This window comes from Lissotriton helveticus, chromosome 5_1 (genome assembly GCF_964261635.1).
Source record: "Lissotriton helveticus chromosome 5_1, aLisHel1.1, whole genome shotgun sequence".
Taxonomy (NCBI): Eukaryota; Metazoa; Chordata; class Amphibia; order Caudata; family Salamandridae; genus Lissotriton; species Lissotriton helveticus.
The window spans coordinates 1,490,361,334-1,490,374,008 of NC_136065.1; positions in this window are offsets into that span (position 1 = coordinate 1,490,361,334).

A 12,675-nucleotide genomic window follows, 5' to 3' on the forward strand; every position below is an offset into this window, starting at 1 on the left:
CGTCAGCGGCATTAGCAATGTTCACTGCAGATGGTACCTGTGGGCCTGTTGGTCAGTGTATCTCACCTCCAGTTGGATTTGCTGGTGAGATCTCAATGAATGGCGTCATGAGGATTGGTAGCCGTTGGGGGCAACACAACACATGAGCTGTTACCGGACCCAGTAATGCGTCAACAGTGCCGATTATAGTGTTAGAAAGATATCTAACACGCATTCCTCTCCACAAAGCAGACATCGTAGAACAGGTAAGAAGCAATCTTGCCAGATTGGTCTGAATGACAGGAACCATGTGGTATTCAGATCTCTCAAACGGGCCAAGACAAGGATCTGTGTTATTCTGTCACGATACCGCATGGCCTGGAGCGCATTCTTCATGCTGACTTGGGTATCGTTGGTGGCAGGATTTGCCACAACAGAGCAGGAGGAATAAAAATAAGATTCCTGCTACGAGACCCAAAATGAGAGGCAGGCTGCTGAACAGAGTGTACAAAGTTAGGAAAAACGCCCAGGACTGCTTCAAAGGGTGCTAACAGTCCCGAAAAAATTGTCTTAAATACATGTACAATACCGCTGGTATCAGACATGTTTAAGATACGAACTAACATTTCTGTGAAATGTACTTGGCAATTTGTTGATAATAATGCATGTATCTCTGCAGAAGTCCTTGCAACTTGCAGATCATACGTCTCTCTGGACGAGGTCAGTGGCACAGTTTTTTGCAAAAGAATGGCTTTCATTCTGCTTAAAGTATCAATTTGTATAGAAGAGATGTTCAGTGAAGGCCATAGTGGTGACTCCCTGTCTGTCTTGGTTTTCGTAAACAATACTTGCATAGAGCAAGTGGCCCTGGCTGACAGACTATCGAGATAGACTATTTCTGGCATCATTCCACAACAGCTGTGATCATTTAACATAATGTAGCTACCATTCAAAAGCTGCCTATAAATTGGATCTATCGCCGCTGCGGGCGAACCTTGCAGGTGGCAAGAAAGGTTATTGGAAGAACCCTTGCATGCTCCGTGTAAATTAATACCTTGACTCAATAGTGTACCGCTTAGTACGTTTTTACAATTTTTACACTAAGAAATACCTCCTTTCCCCCACTCCAACATTTGTGTGTGTATGGTAAATCCCAGGTCGACTTAATTTATTCTTAACCCAACCTTTCACACAGGCCTGCTGGCCTACTGAAACTGGAAAGTCATCACTGGTATCGTGATGGTGCCATGTATCATCCATTCAACTGATGGTTTCTAAGAAATGGTCAATGGTAATCTCTCCAGTTTTTCTTTGCTCAGCACCGTATAGTCTGCTCCCCTCTGTGCCAACGAGATTTGTTTATCTGTAAGGTTAAATACAGTAAACAATGAGGTAGTGTTGATTAGACGCCCAGGCACATAGCCAGAACGAAGATTTTGTAACGTCCAGCCCAACAGCATTATAGAACGTAATTGAGACTGGCCATGTTGTAACATTAGCAAGTCCTGTTCCATTATGTCTATGGCAGAGGATACAATGCTGTCTAAAGAATATATTCCGGATGACAGAGTTGTTAACCCATTGTCAACTACAGAGAGTGATTTCTCTAAATTAATATGATCAATTTCTCTTATTCTTTCAGCTGTTTCCATTTGCGTGACTTTCCATGCTTCATTGCATGCAGTATATATATCGGCATATATGAAACGTTTATGATGTGGATTACGAGGTCCCAGAAAGAATTCTCATAAATCAACGCCATCTTTAAGCACAGATAAGTGTTGTTTTATTTCTGGAAGTGTGGATTTCTGCAGCCATTCAAGGCACAGTTTTCCTACACTATAAGTTATTATTCCTGGATGTTGTCGTTGGATATATCTTGGATCTGGCCGAGTTACTGTAAACCCTTGTTCCATTCAGGATTAGTTCTGTAAAATATAGTTTACGTCTACCTCCTCATCTGAAGTTAAATTACTATGAGGTGTGGGCTTAGGTATGGAAGGTTTGTTTAAATCTTTTATCTTAGCCAAGACAAGATGTATGTTGAACAGTGTCATTTAAGAACATCATTTGTTCCAGGATGATGCAGGCTCTGAACAATGCTTCTAAACCTTGTACCTGCCAGTCTTTTGTGCCCCCAAACAGTTTTTGTCTCAATGTTGTCTTTCCAAAAGTCAAAGCCTAAGGTGGGCAATTGAGCATAAAAGGCCACAGAATAAATTTGTTTAGTATTTGTCAACATACTTTTCATGCCTGTCTTATTAACGTTTTTGAAGTAAAAGCATTCTGGGTTTGTGACATTAAAACCTGTAAAATATGGAAATTTTCTAAAAAAATGTTTTAGAACTACCTTTTGGAGGTGTTCGACAATGTTCCCATTGATTATAAGTTAAAACATTTCTAGCATTTGCAGATGTGGGCAAGTAATGATGACCAAAATCATTAAAACAATGCATTTCTTCATAATTTGATGAACCTTCTAAGTATTCATGTTTTCTAAATTTTGCTGATATTTCTAAGTCTGCCATCATGTTATTAACAGTTTCAAACTCCCAATCATCAGAAAATGGGCTGGGTGAAACAAAATCACTAAAGGAAATCTTACTTTGGTGTGGAATTTTCAGCAGCTCGACAGGGTAATAAATGTCATATTGAGTGATTCCAAAGCTATTCCACCAGGTAGAGGAATCGCTGTGATGTTTACTGATGACAGGTCTAGTTGTTCACGATGAGATGACTTGTGTGACTTCAGGAGCAAGTTGATGTTCTTACTTGCTGTGTCCATTTTAATGTGTTTTCCGTCTATCAGCTTTCCCAGACTTAAAACAAGAATGAGCCATAGCAGGAGAAAAAATACACCTAATCTAATCCAAAATTCAACCCATGGTGAAACCAGATATGTTTTTGCAAGCTCTTGACCAAGTTCCATCAATTTTTCCTTGAAAGTTTTAGTTGCTAGCGTAGTTTCAGGTTCACTGGGATCCTCAGAGAAGTTATCAAAGTTGATGGAATAGCCAGAGGCAGTCCTGTCAATAGTTGGTATTGCATCGGGATTCTTTGAAATCGCTGGAGTTGCTTGTTCCCTTGACATGTTGGTATAGTAAGATGCTACATCATTGTAGACGGGAGTTTCTTGAAGAACTGTTATTTGGGTTTTAAGAGGCACAAGTTCCATTGCTTTGTTGCAGATTCTTTAAAGGTGATGAGTCTTTCAGTTTGAACCTCTTGGATAGTAGCAAGATTTGGTTGTCTGCTACATCGTGGGAGCCCACTGGGTGTACTACCTATTATCGGCCACACTGTGTGGTTTTACCAGATCAATTGATACAGACCAGTTCTCCTTTCTTCGAGCAAGGGGCGGCAGTAACACTGTTCTTGATCCGAGGACTGCTAGAACTGGTACTGGTTTTCTGCAAGAAGGCCCAAATTCCTTCTAGTATGCTTTTTTTTTTCCTGACCAGATCCCCAATTTATGGAATCCAGACAGGTCTTGCTGGGACAGGTGGTTTTTCTTCAGTGGTCGTTGGCTTTTCGCTGGTGTTGCTTAGACTTCTTCTTGTTTCATTTAAGTCCTGTAAAACATCCAAACAATATTTGATATCAAAGAGTTTTTGTTCCACCACGGAAGTTTGACGATCGAGGTCTTCAACCAACATTCTAGTACCAAAAAGGAGTTCATATGGAGTGATTCCACCCAGGAAAATTTCTTGGCAGGTTATTAAGACCACGTTGGACATTTATTGTATGTTTGACCCACCCGTCACCCGAACTTAATACCCTAGCTGTTATAGATTGCTTTATGTCACGTTTTTTTCTCTCTACAACCGAATTTCCCTCAGGATGGAATGGACTCGAAGATCGCAATGCAACGCCCAAGCTGGCCATGGCCTCCTGGTAAGCCCTACAGCTGAACGCAGGACCCTGGTCAGAATGTAGTGTGCCGATTGCGTATGTGCTGATAAAGACTCGCAAATCTTTCATAACAGTTCGGGCGTCAGCCGAGCGCTGAGGCCATATCCAAATGAATCTTGTGCATGAATCCACTGCGACCATGATATATTTATAGTTGCCATTCTCTTTGTAAGGGACCACAGTGGTCCAGGTAAACACACGCTAGTGGTTTATCTGAAATCAGAAAGGGCGTCTGCGCCGGGAGTTTCACTGTTGAAACTTTCATTTTCTGGCAGATTTCACATTCCAAAACATAGTTTCTGGTTATTTTCCTCATGCGCGGCCACCAGTATTGTTGTTTTAATAATGAAACTGTGGCAGAAACACCTGCTTGTGCAGAGGCAAGCCCTACGTGTGCTTCTAAGATTAGTCCTAACCTGTGTTCCACGTTTGGGATTACTCGATCCCCCACTCTAGGGATTCGAGCAAACTGAACATAATTTACATCAGTTATATATGAGTACTTGAGTACTTGAGTGGAAAGCCTTTTGGTAAGTTTTTTACCACTGTCTTTTATTGAAGCAGTGACTGCTTGCATTATTTCGCTGTCTATTTTTGTTTTTGAACGAGTGATTGGAGCTACGGAAGCCGTTTGCACAGCTGCCTTCGCGGCTTCATCAGCCAATGAATTCCCTCAGTGTATGGATCACGTGAGTCTTTTGTAGTTCTTTCTGTAAAAGAACTACTTGTTCCCAAAGCATTTTATGCTTGATTGTGCAAACTTTTGCGTCTTTAAAACCATTTTGAACCCAGTTCTGCAGATATTCATTGTAAGACTGGACGCAGTAATACGAATTCGCCATCGGTATTTTCAAGCGCCATCTTGAATGCCTGTAGTTCAGCTCGTTGAGCTGTACAGTTTCCGAGAGATTGAGTTTTTGTGACCATAGGTCTGAATTTACCATCGTGCCAGCGACCTTTAACAATCGCACACGCAGAACTATAAGCTGGTTTACCCCTAATCGCGGGCTGTGCTGATCCTTCTGTATATATTGTACAGCCGTAATGTTCTAGAGGCAGAATTTCAGTTGGCAGAGGACGGGGAACATCCATTACGACGCGGTGTTTACACCGCACTACCATTACAACGCTGCTTTTATAACGCAAGCCGTTACCACAACTTGCGCTAGAGGGCGCTCTAGGCTAAGGAATAGTAGATTTACTATTCCAACACCTTCCCTACTGTACGTAGGCTGGTGTTGGAATAGTAAATCTTACTATTCCTACGTACAGCACCCTACAGCGCAAGTCATGGTAACAACTTGCATTGTAAAAGCAGCGTTGTAATGGTAGTGCGGTGTAAACACCGCGTTGTATTGACATACAATCGCAGAGGACATTCTTGTTCGTATTGGAGAAATTCTTGTGTCTTCAAGTAAGGGTCAAAATTGTATTCAACGTCTGTCGCAGCAAGAGAATTAACCCATTGATTACATCTTGAATGTAGAGCTTTTGCATTTGGAATGCTTGCCTTTGTCACTGCCTCTAACTTGACTTTAATGCATTTACCCTGTGTGGGGGCTCTCTCCTTTGCTACCGGAGTTTGAACCGCTGTCAGAATTTGTTCTGTTGAAGTGAATTTCATTTCAGCTTGTGTGTATAAATGTGACTTGTAAGCTATTGGTACCTTTTCACCTTCATTAAAGGTTAGGTATGTGAATCCGCATCTCCCTGGGATGATTCGGATTACAAGGTTGCATACATTGTCGCGTGTCTGTAAATGTGTTGATGCTAACATGTCTGTTTGCACTGAACGCAAAATTTCTGTGTGTTTTTGAGTCCGATTAGTAGGTTTGAAATCAGGTTTGATTAGTTCCTAGAGAGGTTTAACCCTTTCTGCGTAATATAAAATGTAAGTTCTTCCGAAATTCAGGAATCCTAGTACTGACTGTAAGTTGTTCAGCATTTTTGGAGGTTGGAGCAGCACACATTTTTCTAAAAAGTTTGCTGCCAGGCTTTTGCCTTCACTTGAAAGTTCATATCCCAAGAATAGGACGTTGAGGTGGGCAATTCTTGATTTTCTAACGTTGAGATTATACCGTTCAGAGGCGAATCCAAGTATTGTGGTGTTCACCCTGGTCAAGTGCCTGTCCAAATCGTCATCTGTAAGATAGATGTCATCAACATGAGATAATGCCTCATCATCAAACGTTTGTAGTAACTCTTTTACTCTGGCTGAAAATAAACCAGGACTGTTCTTGAATCACTGGGGGAGACGACAAAAGTATTTATGTGTCCCCATTATTGAGAAAGCGGTCAAGTACCTGCTTTCAGGTGCAATGTTTTGACAGAAGAACCAATTTGAAATTACTAACGTTGTTTTTTATTTCTTGCGAACAATGTTATTCATCATTGCAGCACTGTGTGAATTTTGTACTGCAAAACTAGACGATATGTTTCGTCTGGTTTGGAGACAGGAAACAAAGGCTTGTTCATGGACAAGGTGCATGTTTCAATCACCCCTTGGCATTCAAGTTTATCTAAGATCACCCTGACTTGTTTTTTAGCTTCCTGCTTTACTGGATACGGCCTCTGAGCAGTAGGTTGATATTTTACTGGATTTTATGGTGAGGAGAGTCCGCCATCCCATCCCACATGATTCTTGTATAATGCTGGAGCCTGGGCCACAGCCCATATTCTGGCATAGGTGTATTTTCTATGAATAGGAATATGATTAGAGAAGGCTAGCATACTGATTTCTTCGCCTTGTGGGCACTTCCTGACAAATTCAGTTGGCCAGTCTTTTTCAGCCAGAAGAATATCATAACCCTTAGATAGTTTTTCCCAAAAGAGTGCTTTTATTTTCCTAGTTATATCCCCCTCTATTCGGAGTGTTACTTCATATAACTTCATATAACTTATGGGGTACACTAACCCTGGTGTCGGCAGTTTCAACCTGAATGCATTCATTCAGACCCACTGTCTCCAGATGATCTTTCAGGCTCCTGTGAGCTACGATGACCTCTGCTGCGCTGTGCAGCATTGTCTGAGCCCACTCCCTTGAGTTGTGTCCTCAAGATCCTCGGCATATCTAATTTGAATACTTGCTACCTTCTTTTTAGAGAATTGAGTTTTCGTATTTTTTAGAACGTGTTGATCGTCTTTGGACTTCACACATTCTTCTTTGTGTTCTGATCATCCTCTGCTTTTGGATTTCTGCGAGGAAGTCTGAAAGGTACGAGAGGATCGTGTATCAGTATCTTGATATCTATCAGGTTTTCTCAAATTATCCGTATTTCTGAGGTTATACCTCTTTTCAGAGTGCTCCTTTTGATGAGATCAACCTCTGGACTGGGAGCGCTTCGCTTTAGGAAGTGACTGTCTACTATTTTCCCATTTCTTTTAAGGAGTAGTTAGATTATTTTTGATGAAAAAGTTTTCAGGATTTTCACTTAGTTCGGGCTTTACAGGTTTCCCTCCCAAACTATCTCTTCCTAGTTCTTCATAGGATTTTTCAATAATTCTGGCAAGTTCACACGGTTGGTCAGTAATATCGAGTTCTTATAATTTTTGGCGGATTGCCACGGATGCTGCTTCACCTTTAATGTTAGCTAATAAAATAGCTGAGACCTGTTTGAAATCTTTCAGTAATTTCATACCAAGATTCAAGGCCGGTTCTGGTCCGTATTCATTTTGACTCTGTCTCAGGACGTCTGGCATTACCGCCATATAAGGGACATCATGTGTTTTTGTGTAGATTGAAGCAAAGACTGTACCCCAAGTGTCACAGTCCTCCACGTGTGGTGCTATCCCCATTGGTAAACAAATTGTTAGAATCCTGTCTTTCTCATGAGGTGTACTATCAGGAAATACTGCCTCTACTTGAGTCATTTTTTGGGCTAACCAGATTGGAATTTGTTCCCTTTTTGCGGCCAATTTACCAATGACTGACTGTATATTCTGTGGTGTGATTTTGTTTGTGTTCCTCTGATGAGGGGTGTGCTGTGGAATTCTTTTAGCAGGTTGGACTGTTAGAGTCCGCATGACATATTGTACCCATTGTCTATGTATTTTAATTAATTGTTTTAGCTGAGCTAATAGTTCTGGACCTGTCAATGTTCAATGGCAGGATGTGCTGTATAGCTGGCTAGTACCGGCCATGTTGCTCCTGGTCTGCCTAGTGGACCGAGCCTGGTAATGTGATTTTGATGTTGTAGGGTGCCTTTAAACCAGAGCTGATGCTCTTGGTACGTTAGTGGAGTTTCAACGTCCTAGAAAGGAGTGTATTCCGCTGGTGGTTCCTCCATCTTGTAGATATGGAACACATGTGGATTTGCTTGTGGAAAGATAATCCACGAATAGAATACTTCTGTCTGCCGATATTCATGTGCCTCTATGACAAATATAACTCTACCACCTCTTGGTGATAGGCCATTTTCTATAAGCTTTATAGCTATGGCTTTCCTTACATTTTCCGGGATGATTATAGCATCCATGTCATCTTAATTAAACCCTGTGGTGTCAAGACATGGTCGAGGATTTCCAGATCCACCGGCCTCGGTGTTATCGTTATTCATTATTGTTTAATGAAAGTTTGCAGAGCAAGTTTCAAGGAAATAAAGATAAGGTGCACAATGTTTTGGAACACTGTATCCATCAACGTTGAACAAAACCAAAACTAATAAATAGGATTTTCGTCCTACTCAGTTTATGGCGGATATTTTATCCTTTAACCCACTCCAGATGTCTATTAGAGATTTTACGGGAAGAAGGAGGTCTCTGTGAAAAGCATGACTGAGTTACTCTAGTATCTAGCGTTAAATTAGTGCCTTACCAAACATTAGGCACCATGTAGTGTAGTTCCTATATTCCCAATAAGCTCTGCACATTGGAATAATATATCCTATAGATTAGACGTAGGACTGAGGTCTACTAGGTCTCTATTGCAATATATGAGACTTAATTGTGAGTGCCAGCTAGCTCAGAGGTCACTAGAAACTTTCTCGAATAAACAAGAAGGGATTAGTATCCGACAACCGCATAAACATGACAACTTTGTTTCCCCAAGATAAAACTGATCATTAGAGTCGTGGAAACAATAGATAGATATTTCACTCAGTCAATCGTGCATGCTTCGTTTCACCAGAGGTGCAGAGAAAATAGAAAGACGGGCGTTTTCAATAAAAGGATTTATTGAACAGTCTTCTTTCTCAAGCATAAGAAATGAACTGCTACAATCTTAAAACTGGTTGTAAAATATATGCATACAGTAGAAAGAGTAGAATAAAATAATACTGTAAGAACATCGTATGGTTCCTAAACCATAAATAAATACATACATAAATAACAGAGGCTAAAAGTACTCAACTGGTGCTTCTAAAATACGTCTACCTGGGTGTACCTAACCTAAGCTTAGTACGAGAGAAGAAGTAAGTGAGGTGTAGCATAAATTTAGTATTCTTTTGCCAAGAATCTGTCCAGGATTTCTCTTAGGGTCTAATCAGCTCCGTACCTTAATTTGGAAAGAAGACGGTCTGGCTCAGGACTCGATTTCCCAACAACCCGCAAGGGTAGCTTGGAAACACTGGAGCTGGATTTCTCGGCAGGAGAAAAGACAGTGTCTCTCTCAGTGCGTCTGCTGGAGGGTCGGCTTCCTTCGGCACTTGCAGTAGCAAGGCACGTCGGGCAAGTAGATAGTCAAACTGCTCCAAACCACTGTGTGTTTACTAAGGCACGTGTGGGCATATTTATACCTTGAAGGTGCCGAGTTTGATGTAAAGGTGGACATAATAACGTCTTTAAAGACTCTCAGTTCTTTGAAAACACCATGAGTTCTTGGACAATCAGTATTCGAGCAAGGAGAAGTCCCTAGCCATTGAAGCTGAGTTTTCCAAGAAATCGTTGTAGATTTTTCAGGACTAGTGGAAATAGCCCTGCCGCATTTGGACTGCATGAGCTATGTCTAAATATGGTTATGATTCTTATGCTTATATAATGACATAATGATTTATACCTATATAAGGGCATGAATCGGGAAATTTACAATAGTGTCCTAAAATGGTTCACAACACTGGAGTCTACCTGACTGAGTTCTGTTACTGAGAAATGAGCATATCCAGTCAAGAGCCTTTCTGAAGATGCCGGCGTCAAGGAGTCTGGTGACTAGTGGGAGGTTTGAGACAATGTCAAAGGCAGCTGAAAGGTCCAGGAGGATGAGGCCTACTGTTTGGCCCTGGTCGAGGAGGGAGCGGATATCATCGTGGGGTGAATAGAGCAGTCTCGGTTCTGTGGTTGCTGGAGAATGTGAATTGGGATATGCCCAGGACGTTGTTAGCTTCGGTGAAGTTTGCTATATGGATGCTGATGGCCCTTTCAATGACCTTAACTACAAATGGAAGCAGGGAGATGGGCCTGAAGTTCTTGAGGTCTGTCTGGTCTGCGGAGGGGTTTCTTCAGGAGGGGGTTGACTTCGACATGTTCCTTAACGACATGTTACCAATTGTCTGTGAAAGTGGCAGTTTTGAGGGAGCAGGGGATCATCAGGCATAGGTCAGGTTTGATGGCTAAAGTGGCTCTGTAGAAGATGTCGGGTGGACAGGGGTCGGAGGGTGCTCCCGAGTTGAGGTTTTTTTATCGTCTTTATGATGTCTTTGGTAATGAGGGGGTCCAAGTGAACAAGGTCTGTTGGGTTGCATCGCTGGGGTGGGAGGTAGGGTGGTTCGGAGTTCTTGGTAGATGAAACATAGATCATCTTAATCTTGAGGTAAAAACATGTGCTGAGTCTGTTGCAGAGGTCTTGGGAGGGTCGGACCTCTATTGTTTTGCTGCAAGGTTTTTCAAATTCCTTAATGATGGAGAAGAGTTCTTTGGTGTAGTGGGCATTTGTGCGGATTCTGTCTTGAAGGGATTTCTTGGTGGATGTGATGAGTTGATGGTGTGCTGTGACAGCTGCTCAGTAGGTAGTGCATGTTCCCGAGGTCTTGTTGTTCCTCCATGTCTTTTCAAAGTCATCAGCAGGGGTGAACCAGCTTGCTTTCTTGATGTGTAATCCTGTGGCTTTCTTGAAGTAGGTGAGTGTGTTGGTGCAGTCCATGATCCAGCAGTGGAGGTTGTGTGCCATGCTATTAGCATCTGGCATAGTTGGTGGTGGGGTGCTGAAGAGGTCAGAAGTGAGCTGATCTTCAATGACTTTGTTCCAGCTTCTACGGGGAGGCGGTGGGCATGCTTGTGTACGGTAAGTCTACTGAAACAAGAAGTGGATGCAGTGGAGGTCTGTCCAGAGGAGTTCCATGGTGTGGCTGTAGGAGACACTGTTTCATTTTGCGAAGTCAGGGTTGAGTACGTGTTCCACTGTGGGAGTAGGAGCAGTGATAAGTTGCTTCAGTCCTATGTTGCCGAGGTTCTCTGGGAGATCGGTGGTGTTGGGGTCATTGTAGTTGTCTAGGTGGAAGTTTAAGTCTCTGAGTAGAATGTAGTCTGTGGAGGCGAGGGCATCAGGTAAAATGAGATCGGTGATGGTATCAGAGAAAGGAGCACGGGGCCAGGAGGCCTGTAGATGTGAGTTCTGCAGGGAGTCATTTTAGGGTTGGTCTGTATCTCGAAGTGGCGATGCTCGATGAGGGTCATAATGTTGTCCTAGCTGGTGTTTGTCATGTGGAGGGTGCTTTGTGGACGATGAGGATGCATCCACCTAGGTGGGAAGTGCGGTCTTTCCACAGGATCTTGTATCCATTGGGAATGGTGGTGGCAATGTCAGACGTGGAGTTGGTGGTGGTCCAGGTTTCTGTGTGGATGACAATGTTGGGGGTGTGGATGTTGAGGAGGTCCCAGATGTCTATGTTGTGCTTATGTAGTGGAGCGCATGTTGAAGATGATGAAGTTGAGTGGTTTGTGAGCAGTGTGGTTCGGAAGGTTTGGGGCTGCTGCTGGGGTCCAGGGATGGGTAAAGGTGCAGCAGCAGTGTCCACAGGATATTGGGCTTTGTTTGGTGCTCAGTGTCGAAAGCTGGCAGTTGTTGTTGCGTCCTGGGTTTAGAGCGTCGAGGTTGCTGGAGTCGCATCGGAGGTAGGTCGGAGGACCAGGGTCCCTGGCCCTGGTCCTGGTCAGGTTACATGCGGGCGCAGATAGGCATGCATTTGGCATGTCTTTGGTTGTCATTAAGTAGTGATTGGGGAGGGCAGGCCAGCTGGGGGGTGGGAAGGACACACTGGAGGGACCATGGGGGCTGCTGCGGCAGGGAGAAATGGCGGGAGAACAAAGAAAGAGTGAAAGAGGGCATAAAGATAGAAGGCAAACGAGACAGAAGGAGCAACAAAGAAAAGAGGAAAGAGAAGGAAAAGAAAAGAGAAAAGAGGGCACCAAGAAAAAGGCAATAGAGGCAGAACACCAGAAGAGTTCTCCCACTGGACCACCAGGGATGAGGCGCTTGCAGGGCCGGCAGGGTGAGGAGGGTCTCGAAAATCCAGCATTAGACCACTCAGGGCTCAGGGGCAGCACTCAGTGGCGGAGCAGCATGGGGGAGTATGGTCGCACTGACCAGGCCAGTTGGTAGACAGAATTTGAGAAGTATTACTCTGCGAAATTCTACAGAGTTACATGAAAACTAGGTGAGATTCTGCAGAGTTCCACGAGCAGGCGAAATTTGGCATGTTGTGCTGCTCTAATAGATTTTCAGCCCCGGGAGCTTATTCCGCGCTGTGTAATCAGCACAAACGTCAGCACGTAATGTGCAAGAGGGCGCTACTTCTTTGTGTCGCTCAAGTAGACTTTCTACATAAGCAGCAGCTTTCTCAATGTGAATGCTCG